This window comes from Uranotaenia lowii, chromosome 1, assembly GCF_029784155.1.
Source record: "Uranotaenia lowii strain MFRU-FL chromosome 1, ASM2978415v1, whole genome shotgun sequence".
Lineage (NCBI taxonomy): Eukaryota > Metazoa > Arthropoda > Insecta > Diptera > Culicidae > Uranotaenia > Uranotaenia lowii.
Genome location: NC_073691.1, coordinates 102,228,629 through 102,241,134, shown reverse-complemented (window position 1 = coordinate 102,241,134; position 12,506 = coordinate 102,228,629). Strand labels below are relative to the sequence as shown.

Here is a 12,506-nt window from a genome sequence, read left to right as displayed (position 1 = left end):
ATCTGTGTCCTGAGTCAGAATTGTGAATCTGAATTCTTTTTTTTTTGTTCGTTTTATTTAACGAGGGATTAACCTGTTGTTTTCACCCTCAAGGAAAAATTTAAATTACATTAAAAAGTTCACACTGTTTTATAAAATTTATCACTAGCTTTTCCTTTTTTCGGTTGTTCTCCAGTTTATCTGCGAAACTGCCACTAGGTAGTATGTTTCGTCTCTGCTCGTCGAATTTTTGGCATTCTATCATAATATGTTTCACCGTCAGCTCAGTGCCACATGTTTCACATGCTGGTGATTCTGTTCCCTCGATCAGATGTTTGTGCGTTATCTGAATTCTGAATATGAATTCTGAATCTGAATTCTGAATCTGAATTCTGAATCTGAATTCTGAATCTGAATCTGAATTCTGAATCTGAATTCTGAATTCTGAATCTGAATTCTGAATTCTGAATTCTGAATTTTGAATTCTGAATCTGAATCTGAATTCTGAATCTGAATTCTGAATCTGAATTCTGAATCTGAATTCTGAATCTGAATTCTGAATCTGAATTCTGAATCTGAATTCTGAATCTGAATTCTGAATCTGAATTCTGAATCTGAATTCTGAATCTGAATTCTGAATCTGAATTCTGAATCTGAATCTGAATTGTGAATCTGAATTCTGAATCTGAATTTTGAATCTGAATTCTGAATCTGAATTCTGAATCTGAATTCTGAATCTGAATTCTGAATCTGAATTCTGAATCTGAATTCTGAATCTGAATTCTGAATCTGAATTCTGAATCTGAATTCTGAATCTGAATTCTGAATCTGAATTCTGAATCTGAATTCTGAATCTGAATTCTGAATCTGAATTCTGAATCTGAATTCTGAATCTGAATTCTGAATCTGAATTCTGAATCTGAATTCTGAATCTGAATTCTGAATCTGAATTCTGAATCTGAATTCTGAATCTGAATTCTGAATCTGAATTCTGAATCTGAATTCTGAATCTGAATTCTGAATCTGAATCTGAATTCTGAATCTGAATTCTGAATCTGAATTCTGAATCTGAATTCTGAATCTGAATTCTGAATCTGAATTCTGAATCTGAATTCTGAATCTGAATTCTTAATCTGAATTCTGAATCTGAATTCTGAATCTGAATTCTGAATCTGAATTCTGAATCTGAATTCTGAATCTGAATTCTGAATCTGAATTCTGAATCTGAATTCTGAATCTGAATTCTGAATCTGAATTCTGATGAAGAAATGAATCATTCTTCATTCGTCAGGTAGAATTATTCTTCAGAAACCAGTTAATTTTTTCAATAATCCGTAGAAAATCTGTAGAAATTGCTGAAAGTCCGTAGATTTTGAGCATCGATCCATAGCTCCGTAAAAATGCTTAAAATCCGTAGAACTACGGAGAAATCCGTAGATTTAACAAGGCTGGTTCCATGATATTCAGAAGGCTTGTAGCAACCAAAATCTCACCTCGTACTCTGGTGCGTAATGGAATATTTAGCAATCAAAGCATGCGCTGATTTTTCAACAATAATACGCTAGTATGTATTTTTTTTTTTTCAAATGGACTTAACTGAATAAACGTATTTTTTTTTCGAATAGATTTAAAAAGATCATTTTGATGTCAATTTTCAGAGTTGGAGGTTACCGAGGCTACTGTTGTCACAAACATCAAATTAAACAAAAATAAATGTTTAACGATTGTCAGATAAATTAAAGATGTGGAAACTCAAGTGCCATCTGTGAGTTGTTTGAGTAGTAAAATGAACTCATTTTATATCAATTCTTGGAATCTTTTTTTATTTCTTATTTTATTTTTTTATTTTTTCTTTTATAATTTTTTTTTACAAAATTTGTACGCAATGCTTTTTGTGTTAAGACAATTTAAGATTAAGGTCTTTTCAGCCATCTGAAGTAGTTCTTCACTTTATTGTGGGATTTTCATCGATTGTAAGATTAATCATAACTGCATTTCTTTTACTTCATAAGCTTTAAGCACTGACCTTAAGTTAGTACCACAATTCCACCACAGTTTTCAAAATTTATTATATATTTTACATATTGGAAGATTTTTTGTGAAAACTATAAAGAAAGATAGAACAGCAATCAGTCATTGTAGAGATAAAAAAGAATTCAATTTTCATTAGAAAACAGGATAAGAAATTCATTGATTAGTGCCGGGATTGGGAAAAATGACAGCTTGCTGTTAAATTCCTTGAAAAAAAATTGATTAGTGCGTATGAATACACACTTGTGTTTAAAACATTTTACATTCTACACTCAACGAAATCGACACATTTTGGCTATGTGAGAGCCTATATACATTTTTGCTATTTGTATCACATATAAAAAAAATGTGTGTTGAAAAACATCGAAAACGTTATGTGTGGTGACACATATGAAGGGCATGTCAGACCAATAAAATTTATTAAATTTGGCATATAGTGGTAATTTGTTAAAAACATGAATTCAAAAAACCTTTCAGCTCTGAATTATTTATTTCAATTTACAATTCTGTTATAAATTATGAAATAGAGTGATATCCATCCAATTCAAATTCAAGGCACCTTTTGCAGAAAATTTTTTTTTTCATAAATTTACAGATTTGGTCTTGGTTAGCATTAATTGTGTTTTAATGATGCACGGTAAAAGTAATCTAAAACCTCACTTCCATCATCGTTGAACGTAATTGCATCATCAGCTGACGTTAAAAAGAACTTTCCAGACCTGGAAAAAGTAAAACGAATCGTAATTCACATTTTACTAGAACAGTTTTCAATGTTACAATGTTACTCACTGAAAATTTCATGGAATTTATGCACTCTCCGGATTGACTATCGGGATTAGGCTCTCCACCGCCCACTCTCAAGTCTGGATATCGGTCTATTTCCATCAAGGGGTACATACCGGGGTCTGCCCTGCAAGAATGAATTCAGCGTCTCAATGATCGGAGAATGATGATCCTGAACAACTGGTTCTCGAGCTCTCGAGCTTGTTGCTGGTCACTTTCACGGTTTATTTCCAACCGTCCATCAGTTTTTTCCCCTGCGACGCATCGACAGCTTGCGGAGTAATTCCCGAATAGGCCATCCTTCCCTTCCGAGCGCGGTTTTAGGCAGGGTTACAATTTCTTTACCGGTTTCGATTCCTTTCGGTTGAAAATTAATTCGCGCCATTTTATAAACAAAAACAGAAAGTTCGATGATTTTTCGCCTGGTTACTCACGCTTATTTTAATATGGTCAGCCCAAAATATTTTTCCACGTAAAATTTATGTGTTGAAGTATTGGTTTATATTTGAATTAAATAAATTCAATCAGTAAAAGAATTTCAAAACCGTATGTGTGGAGAAACATACGCTTTAAATGTCGATTTTTTGCAGTGTAGAATAGTTTACAACCTACCTTGTTGGAAAAGCAAAGATTTCAAACGGCTACCAGCGAAAAAATAAATCTGGGCCTTGATTTGAGCCTTGTGATTTCGAATTTTCTTCTAGCTTAGGTCAAATTTCAGAATCCTTTCAGCGGATGTTTCAAACTCCAGAATGTTTAGCTTCAATATTTTTATTTTGGTTTTTTCATTGCATGTTACAGAGGGTCCTTCCAGGCTAACTTATCTTGCTCTGAAAGAAAATTGAAATGAGCTTAAAATATGGAATAAAACGCAACACTTAACCAACGGAAAAGACGGTGCAGATGACCTGGCACATAATCGGAGTCGGTTGCTGTCGTGGATTTCGGAGAACTGTTCTTCGGATGGGATGGTTTATGCATGATCAGCAACACAAAAATTCGTCGACCATCTTCGCAAAAAATTTGACCCCGCGGTTTCTGTTTAAACAAACCCTGCACCTATGGAAATATTGAAGATATGTAGAGCTTTTGGAATCGTAAATAAAACGCCAGACTTACCCAGTTATCTCGAATAGGGCGGTGAAGATCCGACACATTACCGAAGCCGCTTCCAGCCGACCGTTTTCGGGCATTGTTTTTCTTACGAGAAACAACCATTATTTGGCCTTTTTCCAAAATTATTTGGCCTTGTGGTTGCAGATCCTGCAGCTGTGGGGCCATTTTGAGCGTTCCCCAACTCCAGGGTGGCCTACTTCTGTTTCTGATGCTCACAGTAGGTGTGTTCAACAGAACTCAATCGAAATCAATTGAAATGGATTGACAGCTGATCAGCTGTTTTCCCAATTGACTTCGATCGGTTTCTATCAGGCTGCTGAATGAACAGTCAGCCACTAACACTAATGCGCTTAGTTGTTGTCAAAGCTGTATGTTATTCTGCTGTCAAAAAAATTGAATGGAAGAAAAAAGCATTTCCTTCACGGAAGATTTCGGAATTGCATCGACGAAAACCGTTTTCGATAATAGATAATATTCTTTTGACTTATTTCTCGGTAGTATAAGTTACAAAATTGTTGGGATTCGATATGTTTGCGTTTATTTTGTGTTTTAATGGTAGCAACAGATGTAACTGGATAAGCGAAGTTGGTCGGATAAAAAGAGCTAACCCCCTACCCCCGCTTTGAGATTCTCCCGACGTTAATCATTTGATGTTTAAAAAAAAGTAGGTTTTTGAATTCTGCATGATATTTAGATAAAATACGGTAAATGATTTATTTGATATCTTATCGTGTTTTACAATTTTTTACTTAAGTGTAAGAACAAATTCTTTTATTTTTTGTGGTGAGTCTTGAATTATTGTCACTTTCAATTTGATTATTGACCCGCGCATATTTTTCCTGCTGTTTCTGGATGTTTTTTTTTCTTAAGCGGTGCAATTCTCAATACACAAACTTAAATTTTTCGGTGGCATCGATGTGAATGGTTAAAACGGCGTAGAATCCAGAATAACCTGGATGGGGCCGACGGACAGATGTATGGTTACTAACCATTGGTTAGCATCCAGTTCAAATTTGCATCGCAATGCTTCCACAACTACAGCAACTGCATCGACAGGTACCACCGTACCACCAACGCAGCGAAACCAACACAGCACCGACCGATACCACCAGCACCGCACCACCGACTCACTACAGACTCTCCTGATACCACTTTGATTTTCACGGCATTTGTCCTTGTTAACTGCATTTAATTCCGCTGACACGCTGACGATTTGTAAACTCTAAACGAAAGGAGTCCGGGCTTCCAGCTATCTTCAAATTAAAAAATCGCATTGCCACGTCGCCCGCTGATAAATGTTGCCTTTTCGCGACGCATTTCGCCAGTGTCTTTTCAGTGGAATCGCCAACTGCCGATCAATTAAACGCCGCTGTAAAGCGGGCCATAGACTACACAAATTGGCCTGTACAAATTCGATGATTCCACGACGATTGTTTGATCTATGCTCGCCCATACACTATACAAACATATTTCACGCGAACACAAATGATTGCTGGCGAAAACAGCAACAGCAACAAAAAAAACCATCTCCACCCCGGCTGGGAGAATGTGTTGTACAAAATATTTCGATCCCAACCGATTTTACTCCAACCGTTTGGGCGCTCATTCAAGCAGTGCCATACACTATGCAAATCGTGCTCACAGCGACAAAATTTCATCGAATTTCATCGCATTTGTACAAATGTTGTGTAGTCTATGGCCCGCTTAACACGATTACCCATCGATGTGTTGGATCTGGATGTTTTTGCTGTTCGCGAGGAAATGGTTTTAGAACACGCAGCGAAAAGATTTTTTATTTTAAAGAAAAGTGCCGCAAAAACAAAGGATTTTTTCCTTTGATTTTGGAATAAATAAAAATTACTTTGGTTCAAATACATTTTCCTTTGTTTCAAAGAATTTTTCTGTTAAATAATCTTTGAATCAAAATCCTAATCATTTGAAACAAAAAACAGTTTCATTTAATGCGAAGTTGTTTTCGTTTGCTACAATGAAACAAAAGTTTAGATTTAAAAACATTTATTCATTTAACCCTTTCCCATTTATTCCAATTGGAAGAAATATTTTCTGTTGTTCATAAGTTTCTATCAGGAATTTTAAATAATAAAAAGAAAAATATAACATCTTAATTCTTTTTATTCTCAAATTTAACACCAACACTTCACTTCACAATATAATTGAATGACCGATCCTAAATTTCGGTGACAAAAGTTTACTAGTCTGGCGTAAAGGCATTTCTCCGTGGGCTGACTTCCGGATGCAAGTCCCGTTGCTGGCTTTCCTTGCCATCCGACTGGTAGTTGCCGCGGAAGATCGGGCCGAAGATAATCTAACCGCTGAATTTGGGGCGAAATCAGCAGTGGTCCTGCAAGAATGCAAGCGTTTATAGAAATTCTTAAATATTAACTTTCTTATGAACGGATTCACTTACCATTCTTCATCCTGAATTGTCCTATAGCTAACTCCGATTAACTGGTTAAGATTTTTAACACGACCGACCAAACTTAATTATATTTTTCTGTTTTAAACTCTTCTTGCCCAATCCAAAATAACTCTAAGTTTGAAGTTTTTATTTAAAGAAATTATTCCTTTCCTTCGAAAACACTTTTCTTCGGTAAAATGAAAATTTACTTTGTTTCAAAAGAAATATGCAATTGAACAAATGTCTTTTGAATCAAAGAATTTCTTTAAAAACAAAGTCCAAAATTATTCGATTCGAAAAATATTTTTTTTTTCAAAAATTATTCATTTGAATCAAATCTATAATTCATCGATTCAAAGAAAACAGGAGTTTGATTCCAAAAAATGAATGTTTTGAATCAAAGTCAGTTTTATTTTGTTCCAAAATCCAAGTTTTCTCTGCGTGAAGCTATCAATAATTTAAAGAACTCCACTTCAGCTGGTCAGGATGGAATACCGGCATGCGTACTGAAAAACTGTCGCGCTTTGTTGGTAAAACCACTTACGCGCATTTTCAATCAGTCTCTCCAACAGCAAAAATTTCCTACCATCTGGAAAAAATCGCTTATGAGCCCAGTACACAAAAAAAGGTGACAAGCAAGAAGTTCTTAACTACCGCGGAGTAACATCGCTAGCTGCCTGTTCGAAAGTATTTGAGAGGATCTTCAACGATGTCATGTTTTCAGCTTGCCGGAACTGGATCTCTGAGAATCAGCATGGATTTTTTCCTAAACGTTCGGTAACTTCAAACCTGATGGTTTTCACATCCTTCTGCATATCCAACATGGATGGCGGGAAACAAATCGACGCGATATATACCGATATTTCGGCGGCATTTGATTCTGTAAACCACGATATTCTCCTGAAAAAATTGCATCGTCTTGGCTTTTCCGAACGATTGTGTGCATGGATCAGAAGCTACCTAACGGATCGTCGATTGGCTGTAAGAATTGGTTCTGCTGAATCCTCTGACTTTACTCCTAAGTCTGGGGTACCTCAAGGCAGCAATTTGGGTCCTTTATTGTTTACACTATTCTGTAACGACATTAATTTTTTGCTCACTGGATGTGGAGTTCTCCTATACGCGGACGACCTGAAAATATTTTTAGTCATTAACAACCAAGCTGATTGTTATGAATTGCAACGATTCTTGGACACAGTTGTGAACTGGTGCGCTAATAATTTACTTGTTTTGAGCGTAGCGAAGTGCTGTATTATCACATTTGGGCGTATGAAAAATCCATTCATCCATCACTACAATATTCTGGGCGAGCAGTTGCATCGTGTTGACGAGATTAAGGATCTTGGCGTTTTATTGGACAACCGTATGACTTTTAAGCGTCACTATTCTGTGGTACTCGAGAAGGCAAATCGTATGCTGGGATTCATTATGCGTTTGAGCAAAGAATTCACTGATCCGATTTGCTTGCGAGCTTTGTATTGCTGTCTGGTGCGTTCAATATTGGAATCTGCGAACCTGATATGGTGGCCGTTTGAAGCTGCATGGACAGCGCGTTTTGAAGCAATTCAACGTCGGTTCGTTCGTTATGCTCTTCGTGAGCTACCTTGGGAGAATCCATTAAATTTACCTCCATACGCACATCGATGTGCCCTGCTTGGACTTCATACGCTGTCGGATCGTCGTTCCATCGGTCAATCGATGTTCGTGGCAAAGATTCTTCGGAACGAAATTGACTGCTCCTGGATACTCTCTCGCTGCAATATTTATGCTCCAGAAAGAACCCTGCGCAATAGGAATTGGCTCTCTCTGGAACCAAGAAGCACGCGATATGGCAGCAATGACCCTCTCCGTTCTGCGAAATTATGCTTTTTACGTTATTTCAATGTCTTCGACTTCAATGTATCCATTTCAACTTTTAGACGCCGTATTGAATCTGACTTGAGTGATCAACTAAGAACTTAGGAATAGTATCATGTTATGTACAAATAATATTAAGTAGATCAGCGCCACCGGTTTACAGCATCACTGACTCAGCTCAACGTGGCACGGCACCACTGACTCAGCACCCGACAAAGAACACCGCACCGAATGAAACCACTTTCATTTATTCAGATGATTATCCACAACAAACCAAATCAGCTGTATTTTGACATTACAAAACTGCATTTGTGTTAGTGCGATAGAAACCGATAGAAACGAATCCTGCTCTCGGGCTTGATCCATTTCGATTGGTTTCGATCGATTCCGATTGGCTTCATTGAACGTCAATTGGATTAGTTTCGATCACAACATTGGCTGAGTGAACACCAATTTACCAATCGAAATCGATTGAAACCGATTTCAATTGGCTGTTGAACACGCTTAGTATCGGTTCCGTCGCATCGGCTATGAAAATCGTTTCCGTCAAGGTTCTTAGATACACTAGGTTCTCCGACTTTCACAGTAAGTAGGCGAGGAGTGAGCGGGGCTCTCAATAAGTTTGTTTATTTTTTGCTCAGCTTTTCTGGGGTTTGTTGGTAAACAAACTTCATGAGTTCCGTATAGTTGCATAGCCTACATAGCCAAAATGGCTGAATTGGGAATTCGTTATTCGGGAACACCTCCTGAATATATACTCACCTTGGTTTCCGTTTTTAATTTTTTCTTTTTTTTTGTTATAGCGACGACGAAACATGATACACTCAGGTGCGCGTATACTCAATTTAGATTTTGAGAAGATTCAACTTATCATTAACAAATATTTTTTTGTCAATTCTAGCCAAGACTCATTATGAATCGAAGAATTAGTGAAAAATAAAAGCATTAAAGGACGATAACACAAATATTCACCATACATGTAATCGGAACAGAATCATATTGAAGATTGAGGGTACAGTTTTTGATTATGCGGGTATACATTTAACGGTGACTTTACTGGATGATCCACCCAAGCAACCAAAAGTCGCGTTTTTACTTAAAGATGGAACTCCGAAGTTCACATTTGGCTGAAAAAATGTTTTACGGGAACTTCAGGTGACTCTTGTCGCGTAAAAGTTACTCAGGAACTTCCATCGCCCTTTGAAAGGTTAAACCACTGACCACACTGACATGACACTTAGAACAAAAATTCAACCATTTTCTGTCTAATTTTTTGTTGTCAGATTTTGCAGGTTCGCAATACCGATGGCAGGTGGCGAACCTGAAAAGTTTGAGAAAAAATGCCCTGTAGGAAAAATGGTCCTGTTTAGCCCGATTTTATCGTAGAAATTGCGTATTTTATTTTGAAAGTTGGGTGGCATTTCCTAACTGGGATAGCATTTCTTCAAATCGATCGATGCGCACTCTGGGATCGACATTGCGTACTGTTGGAAAAATTATCCAGAAAACGAAATCGAGTGTCCAGTCAGTATGGTCAGTGGTTAAACTATCGATAACGGAACTTCTAAGCGCTTTTAATGGAACTTCTTTTAAGAAGGTCGATAACGTTCGCGTAACATTCCAAAACGCACCATTAAGATACTTGAAGGTGTTTTAAAGAACCTATATGGGAAATCTAAGCGACATGTCAAAAATGTTTTTCAAGAAGGTCGATAACGTTCGCGTAACATTCTAAAGCGCACCATTAAGATACTTGAAGGTGTTTTAAAGAACCTATATGGGAATTCTAAACGACATGTCAAAAATGTCTGTCAATTTCTTGTCATGGTATGTATGTATGTATGTATGGCTTTGGTGTTTCTTGGCCGAGAGTTTTATACCCTATATAACCACTTTTCCTCTTTTTCTAGTTAGATGCTTCGAAGACACAGTGTGTCGATATTGAAAATTTTTTCAAATAATAAATCGTGCTTTTTCCAAAAAGCTGAGAGCTTCTTTAATCTTGTCTTCGTTAAAATCTTTTATCAACTCGAAAAGATTGGAATATGTTTCCCAATCATAGTGGTTTCGTATGTGGTTATATTGTATGCAATTAAATAGGGCATGTTCTGTCGTGAAATTTACTGAGCATATTTCACATTGTTTCGTGTCACGGATACGCATTAAGCCAAGGTAATATGGCGAATAGTCATGTCCACTTAGTAGCCTATTTGTCGTGCGGATTTGTGTGTTACTCAACTCAGAATTGTAATACCATGGCTTTAGATTAAAGTGGTTTTGAAATTGGTAGAATTTCAAACCCTTCTGTTTGTTTTCTGCTATGTCTCTGTACCACTCGTTGGTAGATGCCGTGTAATGATTTTTGAAGCGCCTGATAGCATCGTCTAGCCGAAATTTGTTTTCTAGGATAGCCGGACAGTCCAGGCCATGTTTGGCTAGTTGGTCAGCATTCTCATTCCCAATAATTCCAACATGTGAAGGTATCCATTGAATTGTTGTGCGTTTCTCTGTTGCTAGGTTACATATATCATAAGTAACCTTATCAAATATTTGATTTTTCTTATCTCTTTTCAGAATTTTACAAGCCGCTTGTGAGTCAGTAAAGATGACTGCTCCCAGGGAATTTTGATTGCTTATTTGTTCAAGTGCTACCCTTATTGCTAGGAGTTCTGCTGACGTAATGCTCACTTCCTGCGCCAGCGCTAGACTGATACTTTGATTTGATGAATCATCAAAGATCCCAAGTCCGCATTTCGATCCCATTTTTGAAGCGTCTGTATACCATTTATCGTGTAGAGGATATTTGGTTCGTATCATTTCTTGAGCAAGTGATTTCATTATTGTCGGGGATGTTACATTTTTTTTTATAGAAGATCCTATTATATGATCTTCAACCGTAATTTTCATTCTGCTACAAGGCCGTGTCTGTAGGTATAGTTTTTGAAAATCGTCGAAGTTTTTAATGTATACTTTTTCTATGTAAGTGTACTGTGATTCTTTTTTAAGAGAGTGTATATTTATTGAATGTAACTGTTGAGCAATTAAATCATTTTTATAAATATGTTGAGCAATTCTTTTTTTTGCAAAGAGTTCACGTTTGTACAAAAGAGGTCCTTCTCCACTCAATGCTGCTAACGTGTTTATCGGTGTTGTCCTCGTACATCCTGTTGCTATGCGTAAACCTTGTCTATTAATCGTCTCAAGCATATCACTGTATCGTTTCGATGTGTTTCCGTATAAGATAGATCCGTAATTTAAGAAGTTTCCGTATAGGGCTTTATGATACATCATCATCACTTTAGGTGTTCCTCCATGTTTGATTCCTCCTATTATTTTTAACATATTTTGTCTTTGAATGAAAGTCTGTTTTAATGTTTTGATATGGATTCCATATCGAAGAGTTTGGTCTAGGGTTATACCCAAATATTTGTAGCTGGTCACTGTTTCTAGCGTTTCTCCATTTAGAGAAAGAGGGAGTGTTTTGCTCGTGGTTTTGAAAATCATTGCTTTCGTTTTGGAGCTATTGAGTGTTAACCCTAGTTCTGCAGCTTTCGTCGAAAATTCATTAATTTCTGTTTGCATTTTTTGAATTGCTTTTTCAAGAGTTTTTGCTCTAACAATTTTCAGAAAATCATCTGCAAATTGGAGAGTGATATCGTCTGTTTCAGTGTTTGTGTTATGAAGTGCAGCAGTGTAAATGTTGAAGAGTACAGGTGATAATACATCTCCCTGGGGTACTCCACAACTTGTGATGTGTTCTACAGTTCCTTGGTCAGTATGGATTATCATTTTTCTGTTTGCCAGAAAGTTGTAAATCCATGTGACGGTATCTCGTTTGAATCCATAATCAAGCATTATAATCTTTAGTTTGTCGATGTTTACACAGTTGAATGCATTGGAGAAATCGAAGAAAACTCCTATGGTTGCAAAACCTTCTCTTTTGGCTGTCATTATGTAATTTGTCGCAAAAGTCACACAGTGTTCAGTTGACATTCCTTTCCGGAATCCGAATGATTGATCAGGTAGTATGTTGTTGTTTGAGCAAGTGAGTTGGATATCTTTCAATACTGATGCATTCAATGTTTTTACAATGGTGGGAAGCAGAGCTATAGGTCTACTGGATCCTATATCTTCTGGGGGTTTGTTTGGTTTTAAAATGGGTACAATTTTAATCTCCTTCAATTGTTCATCTAATGTTGCCTTTCGCCACATTTGATTCAATATTTCTAATAATTTGGTAACAGTGACCAAATCCAGGTTCTTCAGTGTATCATAGTTTATATTGTCTGTTCCCGGAGATGAACGAGAAGGTTTGTTTTTG

The 12,506-nt window shown here is 36.7% G+C and overlaps 1 protein-coding gene across 3 annotated transcripts in view; it reads right to left on the bottom strand.

The window, feature by feature from the left end:
* The window catches only part of LOC129751154 (cytochrome P450 315a1, mitochondrial), a 78,646-nt gene extending 74,523 nt beyond the window's left edge, over positions 1–4,123 (bottom strand). Inside the window, exons 1-3 of one of the 3 annotated variants that reach the window (XM_055746529.1) lie at positions 3,913–4,123; positions 3,672–3,852; positions 3,406–3,623 (exon numbers count right to left, since the gene is read on the bottom strand). The gene's annotated coding sequence lies outside the window, so the exon portion shown is untranslated. The remainder of the gene's footprint in view (positions 1–3,405; positions 3,624–3,671; positions 3,853–3,912) is intronic. The other 2 variants (XM_055746515.1, XM_055746522.1) reach the window with 2 other exon arrangements.
* Positions 4,124–12,506: the final 8,383 nt, after the last annotated feature.